The sequence below is a fragment of the Ambystoma mexicanum genome, chromosome 5p (genome assembly GCF_040938575.1).
Source record: "Ambystoma mexicanum isolate Mex_15411 chromosome 5p, UKY_AmexF1_1, whole genome shotgun sequence".
Taxonomy (NCBI): Eukaryota; Metazoa; Chordata; class Amphibia; order Caudata; family Ambystomatidae; genus Ambystoma; species Ambystoma mexicanum.
Window position 1 is genome coordinate 207,731,562 of NC_090930.1, and position 13,160 is coordinate 207,744,721.

The following is a 13,160-nucleotide window of genomic DNA, read 5'->3' on the forward strand; positions in this document are numbered from 1 at the left end:
TTTGTTTAGATAATTGCGGTTGTCCTGTAAATCCTGCAATAGGTTACTCTAAGGGTTAATAAGACACAGCGGGATACATCTAATGTGAAGCTTTACCAATACATCAAGACAATGTTACTTCTGACCTGTTGACCGGGTGTCATAAACCTAGGGGTCTGGTCTAAGGGCATAAGGTGATCATTCTGGTATCGTTAGATGTAGTGAAGAATTACTTTATGATGTGTTAGTACAGGGTTGGATATCTGCTCTCCGAGGCCCATTAACTTGGGGTGAACCGGAGTACCACTAGATCAGCGAGGGTGTACCTCTGGCCCCTTGGGGCGGTGGGGTTTTAGGATCGGGTTGTAAATAATTCATTTGGCCGACCATGGCGGCCAGGGACATGGGGGGAGGCAAATACTTGAAGCTGGTCCAGCAGGATTGGGGGGGCGAGGTGAGGCTGTGCTGCTCGCACACCAGCTTGTCCTGGCGTGCCTTGGTGGGAGGGGAGGGGAGATGGCCTTGGGTGTGTGAGCAATTCTCTGTGCTTGGGCTGCACACTATGTAAAACAAGGAAATGATTAATAACAACTTTAGTGATATTACAGCAGTCACATATTTCTACTCTCTATACATTTGTGTATTATTTTATATTTATCTACAATAATTTGGTAGTGTCTCATGCATCACTAACCATCGAACAACTATATATTAGCAATTTCACATGGTAGTAGCTGAATAACACATGAGGTAGCATTAGGTTTGGTGGTGTACTCAGGAGCATCGAAGCAATACATTCAGAGTTGATATTACATTTTCATTCTGGCTTGTACATTTAAACGTGTCCCTCTGTGCAACACACACATGCTTGCAGTAATGCTTTTTCTGCCTTGCTTTGTACTTAGCAGCATTCGTTAGTTAGCACTAGGTGGTCTGTACCAATTTCTTTTCATTAAGTAGTCTAGGCACATGGTACCGTGTATGAGCTGAGGCCATGCTTACTTTACCGAGACTTATGAACTTTCTTCCCATCCGTAACACATAGCTGTGTACGATTAACATAATAACCCTTATGAATCGTTAGGCATTGGGGGGTCATTGAACATCAATAGGGGTTCATGTGTGGAGAGTGTTGGCACCAGATGGTTTACATGTTAGGGGTTAGATGCGGGTTTGAGGCTTGTTCTATTAGGATGGTTTTCTGTTATTTTCCAGACTTGAACCTCGAGTCGGGTCACTTCGGGGACATTGATGTACTGTGGAAGGTCAATGATACAGTGTTTGTTCCGATACCTGTTCGTGTCTGGTTGCACGTAAGAACAGGCCTTCAGCGGATATGCCATGGTGTGGAGGCGCCGGGGAAGGGCATGGCCCTCTGTAAGTGGGGGCCAGGCTGCAGTATTCGCAGACAGGCTGTCTCGTTGGGATTCGGGTCGCTGGTATCTAAAATGGAGTCCTGATGCTTCCAAAATGGTGTCCATGGTTCATTACAGTATAATTCAATCAGTCCCGTGTGTCCATCAGTAGTCACCCCGTCACCTGGGCCCTGGTGACAGGGGGGCCCCTGACAAGCCACGAACCTCACGTAGGTGGGGCTTGTCGGGGAGGGAGGGTCTTCTGGACCTGTCCTCCCATACATTTCCCCTCTTTCGTTACTTAAGTAACGAATACTGTAACTCACCCAGCCTTTGGTGCTCTTTTTCATCCGCAACAGCCTCGTCCAATGCTGGTGTACCTTTTATTGGCATCCAGGCTCTACACACCCCTCTCAGGCTTTCCCCTCTCCTAGCATATTCATCTGGTGTGCAGGTCATGTATATACAACCCCCATCCCCGTCCAGGTCCACCCACACCTCTGTATACCATTCCCTTTCTTGAGGTTCCTTTATTGTGAAGTGATACAATCTATCTACTATGTCCCCATCGTAAGGTAGAGGTACCAATCTGTACTTTGGCCCGGGATCCTCACCCGTTTGTACTTGAGCTTCGTGCATGACCTGTTACACTCCTCTAATGTTGCCCATTGTCACCATCATCATTGCGCCATTAGGCACTGCATTTGCGCAACATCGAAGACCCAGCTGGCACACGCAAAAAATCAAAAATAAAAATACCACAATGAGCATAAGTATTTTGATCATCAATCCAAGCCATGATGGTACCCAAGAGAAGAGGTTGTCGAACCAGGTGCTGGCGTCTGCTCCTCCTTCATTTTTCATTTGTTTCCCCAGGTTGTGCACTGGTGCGATGACATGTGACAACGTACCATTATCTGCGTCTTCAGAAGGTAGGAATGTGCAATATGCGCTCCCGATTTATCGGCAAACACTGCCGTCCATTGTCGTTAACAGGTCTAGGACATACCTGTTCTGCATCGCCATTAGCTGCAGGGCCCTTAGCTACACCTTGATCACGTTAAACCCTTCTTCAGTGTCGTTAGCTAACTGGATCAGCTCCCAACCTGTGATCTGGAGCCATTTTGCATTTGCCCGCGCCTGGATGCTTGGAACGAGTGAGGCAAAGAATGTTTCTGCAGAGCTGAATAGTCAATATCTGTCTGGGATCTGTGCCAATAATTCTGATGATGCTTTGGATATGTAATTGGATGTCCTTCTCCTCCTCGATAACACCCCTTGCACATTGCCGAAAGACAGGACATACGGCTCTTCTGTTGGCGGGGTGTTTTGTTCACGGGGGGCATCTGGCACTCCTTTTCCCCCAACAATATGACTCTCCGGAATCACCATCAGCACTGAGCGTAGTGTTGCCAATGAACAAGTGTCCCTCAAGGACTGTGGGAGATGCAAGTATGCCTGTTTGCCGCAGACCCAGTAAGTGTCCATGAGTGCTGCTGTTCCTTTTTTTCATGTCTGGGATAGTGAGTGTCCAGTTACAGTTCTTTTTCACACCCATTGGGTTCTTTCCTTCCCCATGGAAGCATAGATCATAGGATATCTTTTTTTGCAGTTTGAACAGCTTTTCTATGGCGGTCACCCAGGTCAGTTTTGTGATGTGCTCTTTCCAGACTGGCATGCATGTTTTTTCGACCCATTGTAATTTTTCTGCTGTCAGCCCTCGCAGTGCCTCAGCTTTGCACAATATTTCTTCGTCTTTCCATTTATTGTCCATAAACAATGTCCCTTTGATCATGAAAAAAGGTTCTTTCAGGCATATCACTCCTTTCACTCATGAGTAGCGGTTTTCTCATTCTGCAGCATTTCAAAGGATACTTTGTATGCCTGAAAGGTGTTCTTCATTCTGCACAAGGTGAGATGAAGGAGACACTGGGCACCTGCAAGAGGCAATTCTTTTGGCAACAGAACTTTAGGTGTGCCTGAGGCGTTGGGGATCAGGGATCAGACATAACTCTCGTTGGTTGTCTGTTTTGCGGTGGAACTCATGTCCGCATACCATTTGTTTGACTGGTGTGGATGTCTTGGGTCTTCTATTGTGTCTAGACCCAGGCCAGAGTACTCATCATATTTCCTTCTCCCCACCTCCCTCTTCCTCCTATTGCTTCTAAGGTAGCTCCTTGCTTCTCGGTCTATGAGTGATATTGGCCCCCTTTTCCCATTCATCATATATAGACAGAAACTTCTCTGACATTTCTTCATTCTCTTCCTTTTCTCCTATATGTACTCTAATGTCTGTTGTGGGAATAGCTTCCAATGAGGGCGGTGTGGCAGTAGTATCGTATAGCCATGATATGACAGAAGGGTTGCGGTCACTTAAACTGTACACATTATATTCCGAAACATTTGGGAGTGAGGTTGGGTTTATACTCGAGCTGCTATGGATATTATTTGAGGGCTGCACATTGGGCAGGATTGTACCATGACCCCAAACAAGCTGAAATCCATCCCATATTAAGTCATCACCCTCTTTGGCCAATTTGGTTGCATTTTTCATGTTAGTTCCATTTCCCCCTCCCCCCTCAATCATCTCGATAGAGATAAATATAATAAACCAGTACGTAACGAGACCAAACATCATTGTAAAAAATAAAACAGCACACACAAACAGGCCACATTCATACAAATATCTACACCAATTAAATACATTATTTACATTTCTAAATGCCCTAATGCTATTCGTTGCGGGCTGCCCGTTCGTTGCCATGGTCACTCCTATATGTTAAAACATAAAGGTGCATTAAGCATAAACAGTTGAGATCTTCATTTCCGAGAGCGAGTGCGTTATATTTCCAATCCAACCTTATTTGTATTGTCATTGTTAACTTTCATTTATCACAAGAACATTTTTTTGGCATTATACATTTTTTCTTATTTTCAATCTTTTACTCTGGATCCATGTATAATCTGCATCGTTTTCCTTCCTCCCTATTGTTAATTATCTGCTGTTGTCTGTACTTCCTCTTCTCTTTCCTCTTGGACACCATCATGTGCTTTGCTTACGTCAGTTAAATGTATCCAATATCTCAAGCCCTTTACCTTCACTGCAGTCGGTGTGCAAAATATCACTTAATAATGGCCATGAAATCGTGGAGCATTCCACCTCCGTACAAAACATCTGACATACATCCTGTCCCCTGGCATTAATTGCCCTTGTGGGCTTTGCTCGACAAATGTTACTGTCTCATTCCCTTCTTCTCGAGTAAATGGTGGTGCAAGCTGCATTGATACCATGCGGGCTGCTCTTGTGAGTTTTGTCAGATAATCAGTAAACTCTTCTCCTAGTATCGTGGCACTTTTGTGTGCAGCTGAATGTCTACGGAGTGGAGAGTGTGCTGTATGCATGCGCCTTCCTGTCACGATCTCATGCGGTGACAAATGGTGGTCCTTGCTTGGCTGATTTCTCAGCTCGAACAAGGCCAGAGGCAGGCAATGAACCCAGTTCTTTTTTAAGGAAAAATACAATTTTGAAAGCCTGCCTTTTAGGAGGCCGTTGATTTTCTGAACTACGGCCTTACTTTGCGGATGATAAATCAAGCATAGCTTATGTTTTATTCCTAACAATTCCTAACAAGGCTGTTACTTCCTTAAACAGCTCGTTAACAAAATGAGTGCCATTATCTGAGCGAACCACATTGCAAATTCCCCAGCGCGGGAATACTTCCCTCACTAAGAACTTTGCATCGCATTTGGCATCAGGCTGCGCACACGGCCCTGCTTCAACCAATCTGGAGAATGGACAGACAACCACAATCATATACCGTGCCCCATTACACCTTTCCCCCATATCTGCATAGTCTATATGCAGCTCTCTGAAGGGCCCCACTGGTTTTGGTATTGTTCCTTGTAGTATCCTCAGTGTCATTCCTGAATTGTATATTTGACATGTCGTGCATTCCATTGCTAGTTTTGATATATGTTCCTGAAGGCCTGGCACAAACCAGTCTTCTTGTATCTCTGCTGCTATGTGTTGTTTAGCATTGTGGGCTGGGAAGTGTAGTTGCTGAAATGCTATTTCTAGGAGTTTGAGGGGCATTACCACCTTCCCTGTATTATTCTGGCGTCACAAGAGATCTGTTGCTGATTGACTACAACCTCTCTTTTCCCACAGCCCTTTTTCCTCCTCACTTGCTCCTTCCTAACTCTAGTATTTGTGACACGGGCATGGTATTGTATCCGTCCGGAAGCTCCTACACTATCTGTTGGTGCACTAAGTACTCACCTGTTATTTCTTTTCCTAAATAGGACACTTCCTTAGCTGCGGCGTCTGCTGCAGCGTTTCCCAAAGAGATAACATCCGTGTTGGATGTATGGACTTGGCACTTCACTATTGCTACCATATTGGGTTCCTTCAACGCCTCAATGAGTTCTTTCAGGAGCTCGGCATGTTGTACTGGTGACCCATCTGCTCTGTGGAACCCTCTCCGTCCCCATCTTGCCAACCCACCGTGTACTGTAGTAGTCATGTACGCCGAATCTGTGTAAATAAGTCACTGTACATCCTTTTGCTGCACGTAATGCTTCAATTAGGGCTATAAACTCAGCTGCTTGCGCTGAGTAATGGGAGGGCAGGCTATGCTGTACTATCACTTCGTACTCACCTTCTTCCAATCTTACGACTGCCACCCCCACATGCTTTTCCCCTGTATCAGTGTTGATTGATGCTGACCCATCTATGAAGTAAACCTCTCCTTCATTTAGGGCATTTTCACTTACCACCAGGCCTTCCCCCTCCTCTCCTTTGTAAGTGGTGCAGTCGTATTCCTGCATGTCTTCTAATGTGCATGGCTCTGTAATGAATGTTGCTGGGTTTACTGCTTTGCATCTAACTATGTGTATGTTTGCACTGGACAGTATTATCTCATCTGCAGTTGCTCTTTGTGTCGTCAGTGTGCTTCATGATCTAATATAGCAAATAGGGAGTGTTCTACAAATAATGTCACAGAGCATCCCATCACTATTGTTGCACTTTATTAAATGGCGAAAGCTGCGGCTGCGAGTGATTGCTCGCAAGCAAAGTGTCCTTGCATCACTGTGTCTAATGTGCCACTGTAGTAAGCAAGTGGCTTGTGTCCCAGGGATGTTTTTTGCGTCAGCACTGCTGTCATGAGGATCCCTTTGCAGTGGGAGAATAGGTAAAACTGTCACGACCCTCACCCAAAACCCCCTCTGGCCCATTGGCCAGGTGGAGTCAGGACACGGCCTCTAGAGCCTGGCATCCTCTTCAAAAGCCCTAGGGACTACTTTACCTGGACTATTTTGTTGGGGCCATTTAAACCACACCCGAGCAAGATAACACGCTTAGCGTTACTTTGCAGCTTGCAACGTGAAGCTCACCGTGTCCAGCTATTCCCTCGAACCTCAGAGAAGCAGACCCTGCAAGGAGACAAAAGGAACATCATTAGCAGCAGCATCTTACCTGCAGTCTTCATCTTTAAACACTCGCAGCTACTGAGAACAGCTTCCTCGAATCTGCACGCCTCCCGGATAGAACGACCTGAAACAGGAAGATAGAGGCAACATTAAAGAAAGCAGTAGAGACATTTACAAATTACAAACTGCTCAAAAGGCTTACCTGGCTGGACACCTCTCGGCTGGCACCACTCCGGACATTCCACTCGCGCTGAAGAACACTGTGACCTACAAGGAAGGAAAACACAGGTTAGCAAAGGCAAGACTTTGCAGTGCTGCGCATAGCGCTTACTTACCGCATCATAGCACTCTTAATTCGCCATCATTTACCAGCGGGGCTCAACCAAGCCAGTTCGCCGCGCTGAAGCTCCGCATACCTAAGGGAGTACAAAAAGAGACATTTTAAACAAAGAAAGGCATGCAGGATAGCAACAAAACTAAAGAACAGCAATAAGACCTACCTGAACAATATCAAACGGGCCGGCATCAGTGAAGTAACTGGAACGCACTCGCCCATGAAAGATAATACGCCCCTGCAAAGAAGGCAGGACGGAGAGCACGCCTAATTCTACCACAAGGTAAGGAGAGGGCGCCTGAGGGACTGAAATCATACGGGGGTGGAGGGAGGATGCTTACCCCAGTCGGTCAGTCTTGAACACAGTCCTCCTGTATTTTCAGGCAGAACCTTCCCCGCAGATCACATCAGGGAAAAGCTGAGAAGCATACCAGCGAGTAACCCGGCTGGGTGGTGTCCCTGTGGATATCAGGTGAGCGTAACAAAACTCACGGTCATAATCTGGGTTCACGAGTACCGGTGCGCTTGAAATCAATTCCTTGAGTGAGGTAAATGAGTCACTCATTTCTGCTGACCATTGGATTTCTCTGTTCTCCCGCTGAGCCACTTTGAGTGCCTGCATTGCATTAGTGGTCTTGTGTATTCCGCATAGTCTAATATCCATGCTCGACAGTAGTTACACATGCCTAGACATTTTTGCATGTCCTTTACTGTGCTTGGCCTCCTCACTGCTGTAATGGCATCTACTCTGTCTGGTATTATCTTTTTGCCATCTTTTGATATTAGCTGCCCCAAGTACAACCCTTCTGTTGGCAGTACTGTAATTTCCCCTTCGTCAACCTTGTATCCTTTGTGAGCTAATACTGTCAAAAGAGTGACAGAACATTTTCTGCATGCTTCCTCATTCTGTGCTCAGATGAGCAAATCATATACGTATTGAATAATCGTGCTCTCAGCTGTCATGTTTCCTAAATATTCATGGAGGATGTGGTTGAATATACTGGGGCTCACACAGTACCTCTGGGGTAACCTACAATGTTCGTACCTCTTTCCCCCAGTGTAAAGGCTGTTAAATACCTGCACTCTTCTGCCAATGGGATGGAGAAGAAGGTATTTTTCAAATCAACCACTGGGAAATGTGAGGCATTCTTGGGGATGCTGCACAATATCGATGCAGGATTAGGGACCAAAGGGAACTCCTTTTGAATGACGTCACTGAGTGGACGTAGGTCTTGGATCATCCTCCTTGCCCCACCTTTTGCTTTTTTAATTGGATATATACAAGTATTACATGGCGAATTTGAGGGCACTATTATTCCTTGGGCCAGTAATGCACTGATTGTTTCTTTTATCCCTTCTTCTGCTTCTCGGGACAGGGGTACTGTTTTACCCTGGGCAAAATGGCCAGAGATTTAAGTTTTATTTTGACTGGGGTGACTCCATGCAATAATCCCACATCATGGGGGGCCTGTAGTCCACAGATTACTGGGCACTAATTTCATATCATCAAAGAAGGAAGGCGGTGCCCCCACCACTCCCATCAGCTGTACTAGCACCTGCCTTTCTGATGTCACAGGGTATTGCTATTTCCATTATTATCTCACCGTCACTTTCAGAGTCTGAGAATAGATCTTCATCTGACAGATCCCGCAATGCAATGTCGGCATTGATGCACAACACTGTGCGCCATTCGCAGCCGTGTATATCCATTGCGATTACGGCTATTCTCTAGGCTGAGATTTGAACTGCATGTAAATCTAGGGACATCACTGTGCCTGGCACAATCTCTGGGCATGCTATTGGTCGGAAAATGAATTCTGCTAGCACTCGCCATTCTAGCTTTTTCAGCTCCGGTACTACTCGAGCCAATGTTTTCAATCCTTGAATGAACAGATCGGGATCCACCGGTATGCCACGCGCTTCTGGTGCTGTTGCTCGTGCATGCACTACCAGCATAACACGCAGAGGACAGATCCCTGGGGTTGAGCAAACTATCCCTCTCTCTGCGAAGGAGATAGTACTATTAAGCTTGCTGAGAAGGTCCCATCCGAGCAAGTTAATAGGGGACTGTTTGTAGTATAGTAGGGGTGCTCTCACTGTCTTACCCCCTGCCCCCACTGTAACGTCCAAATCTTCTGTGTAAGGAACTTTGATAACAGCCCCAGAGAACCCCTGCATCTCCAATTTACGATTAGAGAACGTAAACCGTCCTTCACGTAAACATGATTTCTCAGCTCCCGAGTCCACCATAAATATGAACTTTTTATTCCCTATCTGCGCCCCTATCAATGGTTCCTCTGCTGCATTGTAGGTCGTAAATAGAACTTGACATGCAAGTGCTCCCTGTGGGCTGTCCTATGCTGGATGTCTCATGTTTCCCCCCTTGACCGTAGACATTCCCGATACCACCGCCACTCCACCATATGGGGCTGGTGCACCGTTAGCAGTCGTGGCAAAGGGGTTACCTTGTGTGTATTGCATGTGGTCGCGGTTTTGTGGATGCTGCTGTACGTTGTGAGGGTGTTCTCTTCGCTGTTCTACATACCCCTGCTCTGGCTGCCCTTGTTGTCCTCCCATGGGTAATCTATAGGTGCTCCCCGGGTGAGGATGACCACATTGTTCGATATCTTGACACACATTGTTTGGTCTACTTCTGCATTCTCGTGAGAATGTCCCCACCTCCCACAATTCCAACAGTTCCCCTGCCCCCCCCTTGGACCTTGTCCTCCATACCCTCAATTTCCCCCATACCCTTGACCACCCCCCTCAGCGGCCCCTGTACCCACCTCGTCCTCCGTGGGGGGCCCACTCTTGCCACTGCGGACCTCCGTATTGCTCCTGTCCTTCCACTGTGGCTGCCAGTTGCCTGCCCAATTTGCTGCCATCCTCCCTTGTATTGCTACCAGCCCCTCCTCCTCATCCCTCTGCCTGTCATGGGGGAGCGCCACCACAGCTGCAGCTACCTTCACAAGTTTCATTTGAACTAGCTTGGTCTCGTCTGCCAACCTTTTTTGAGCAATCTCCTTCTCCCTTTCCTTTATCCTTTTGAAGTGTACTATTATGCTCTGTATTTCCGGCCATCATTTTGCTTCGATCCATGCTATTTTGTCAAGTGCTTTTTGCACCTCTTTTGGAAGCCCTCTTTATTATGAAGTAAAGATGTTGACTGATACCCGGGTGTGCCCGTTTCGGCTCTCCACATCTCCTGCACCCAAAAAATGTAATCCATAGCATCGTCCCCATCATTCATTGTGCACTGCATTACTGATTGTGAATCTGGTATGTCTGGAAATGTTTCTCTTAATGCATCCCATACCATCATGCACACTGTGTTAAAAGATGCTCCATCATGGCGATCGCAATCCAGCGTCACTCCCGGGAAGCCAGCCTTTGCCCACACTCTATCTGCTTGGTCACCCACTGCCGACACTAGCAGCCTTTTGACATCTCCTACTGCTAATGGCACTCCTGCAGTGTGCTTTTCGAAGGCATTATATCCATTTACTTGCCCCTCCTGCTAGCGGGGGCAATGATTTTAACAAATTGGCTTTGTCCATCTGAGCCCAGGGTATATCATTTGGTCTCCCACCTCCCGTATGTATCAATGGGAGTTGTAGTCTGCCCTTTATCGTTTTGCCAGTACTCACCTTCAATCCTTTCCTTCCTAATGGTGCCATTCTTCCCATTCTATTCCTCAACCTTCCTGTCCATTCCTCTTCCATTGTTCTTCCCAGAGATGTTCCTTCTCCTCTACCGGACCATCCTCCCATTGCCACACTCAACCGCCCACTTTCCTGTTCATCATCCTCAATATCGCACCACAATTCTTCCATACCCCCGGTAGTCATTCCCTCCATCATCTTCCTTTCCAACTTCAGGTATAAGTAAGGGACTATCAACTGTGGAGGGCAAGTTAGACACTGACTCCTTCCTTCGTAGGGGAGGCACTTCCTCAAATAACCTCCACAAGTCTATTTCTCTTCTGTTATGAAATTGTTTTCCTTTGTACTTCATGAATATGCATGTGGCTACCATATCTAGGACACTCTTATAAAACGATCCCCCTTCTGGCCATACTTGGGGTAGTCCTTCTCCCTTCAGCTCTGTGACCCACTGATCGTGGTATTTTTTTATACGTTCAGCATACCCAGGTCAATTTTTACAGATGTGGGCCAGGGGTGTTTCTGCCCCCATTTTGTATTTTTAGTTCTTTTTTTTTATCCTCTTGTACTAGTTCCATCTAACGCTGTGTAGTATAAGTGTGCATGTGGCGTCTATCTTAGACAATTCTTGGGCATTACAAAGGAAACACTTGCTCAAACTATTACTATCTTCAAATCAAAAACATTTGCTTACAATATTATTACCTTCAGATCTTACCGGGTCACACTTACTATGACCATACCATAGAGCTAAACAATGTCATCAATTCAACATAATTTTTTTGCAATTCATTAGAAGATTGTTAACACATGCAACATGGGACAGACACTCGACAAACTTTTCACATACAACACATAACATTTACCCTTCCCTTTTCTCCTTGCCCTGTAGTTCTCTCCCTGGTAAGGTCCTCTTTCCCTAGATCATCAATTATCCCTATACCTTTTAAGCCTTTTATCTTTCGCTCAACACTAAGGTACCCTGACTAGAGTGGAAAGAAAAAGAATGTAGCAATTTCTAACGTATTCACCATGTCTCCGTATTATCAGACACTTTTTGACTTATTCCCAGTACTAGTTGAGATAGCACTACACAGCGCCGCCTTCTATCCCCTTGCAGAGCTAGGTCCCATCGCTTATCTTCTCTTATTTCACCGTTTTTTATCCTAATGGCCATATGCAGAGAAAGTAAAGTAAATACAAATAGCATTAATGATAGAAAGTACAACTTTAAAATTACCTTGTGTACCCTGACTTCCTTCCCCTTTACAATCACTCGCACTTAATACTCACGTGCCCGTCTTGAATCAAGATTCTCCGGACTGGGTCAGTCCAGGCGGCGCTGTCACACACTCAATGGCCACCCCCCGGCGAGCGGTACTCAAAGGGGGGTTTTGGAGCAGGATCCCGTACCCTTTGTTTTATTTTGTGCGCACGTCTAAGCGTACCAGTTGCCATAGGCGGGCAGCTCTCTTGAGCGGGCACACTGTGCGTCTCCACTGCCGCCCAGAATTTCTCACGTCAGAGGGGACGATGAAGAAATTCAAAAATGTAATCACGCTTTCGGGGTCACCACTGAAGGCAAGCGTCCCCAAAAGGCATTACCCTCCCTGCAATGAGAGGCAGTAACGGGGACACCCCAAGAGGGAATGAGGCCAAGACCAAGTGCGGGTAAATGTAAAAGGTTCTTTAATCAAATAGGGCATGCAAAGGACTCTGCATGCTCCGAGAGCGCTCTGTCTGACAATAGCAAAGACAGTCTTATTTATTACAAAATTGTCATAAACACCTACACACTATAGGGGGCACATAGTCTTGGGGATTGGGAGGTGTCGACTACCTATAGGTGCAGTTGTGACGAGCAGCTCCATGATTGGTGGACATCAGCGTGGTGCCAACGTGGGGCAGATAGGTCAGCTGGGCTCATCGTGGTGGGGCGGGTGCCCTGACGTTCTGCCTTGTGGCCACACACACACAACATTCATTCGTTTAGATAATTCTGGTTGTCCTGTAAATCCTGCAATAGGTTACTCTAAAGGTTAATAAGACACAGCGGGATACATCTAATGTGAAGCTTTACCAATACATCAAGACAATGTTACTTCTGACCTGTTGACCGGGTGTCATAAACCTAGGGGTCTGGTCTAAGGGCATGAGGTGAGCTGCACTGTCATTCTGGTCTCGTTAGATGTAGTGAAGAATTACTTTATGATGTGTTAGTACAGGGTTGGATATCTGCTCTCCGAGGCCCATTAACTTGGGGTGAACCGGAGTACCACTACATCAGCGAGGGTGTACCTCTGGCCCATTGGGGCGGTGGGGTTTTAGGACCGGGTTGTAAATAATTAATTTGGCAGCCAGGGACATGGAGGGAGGCAAATACTTGAAGCGGGTCCAGCA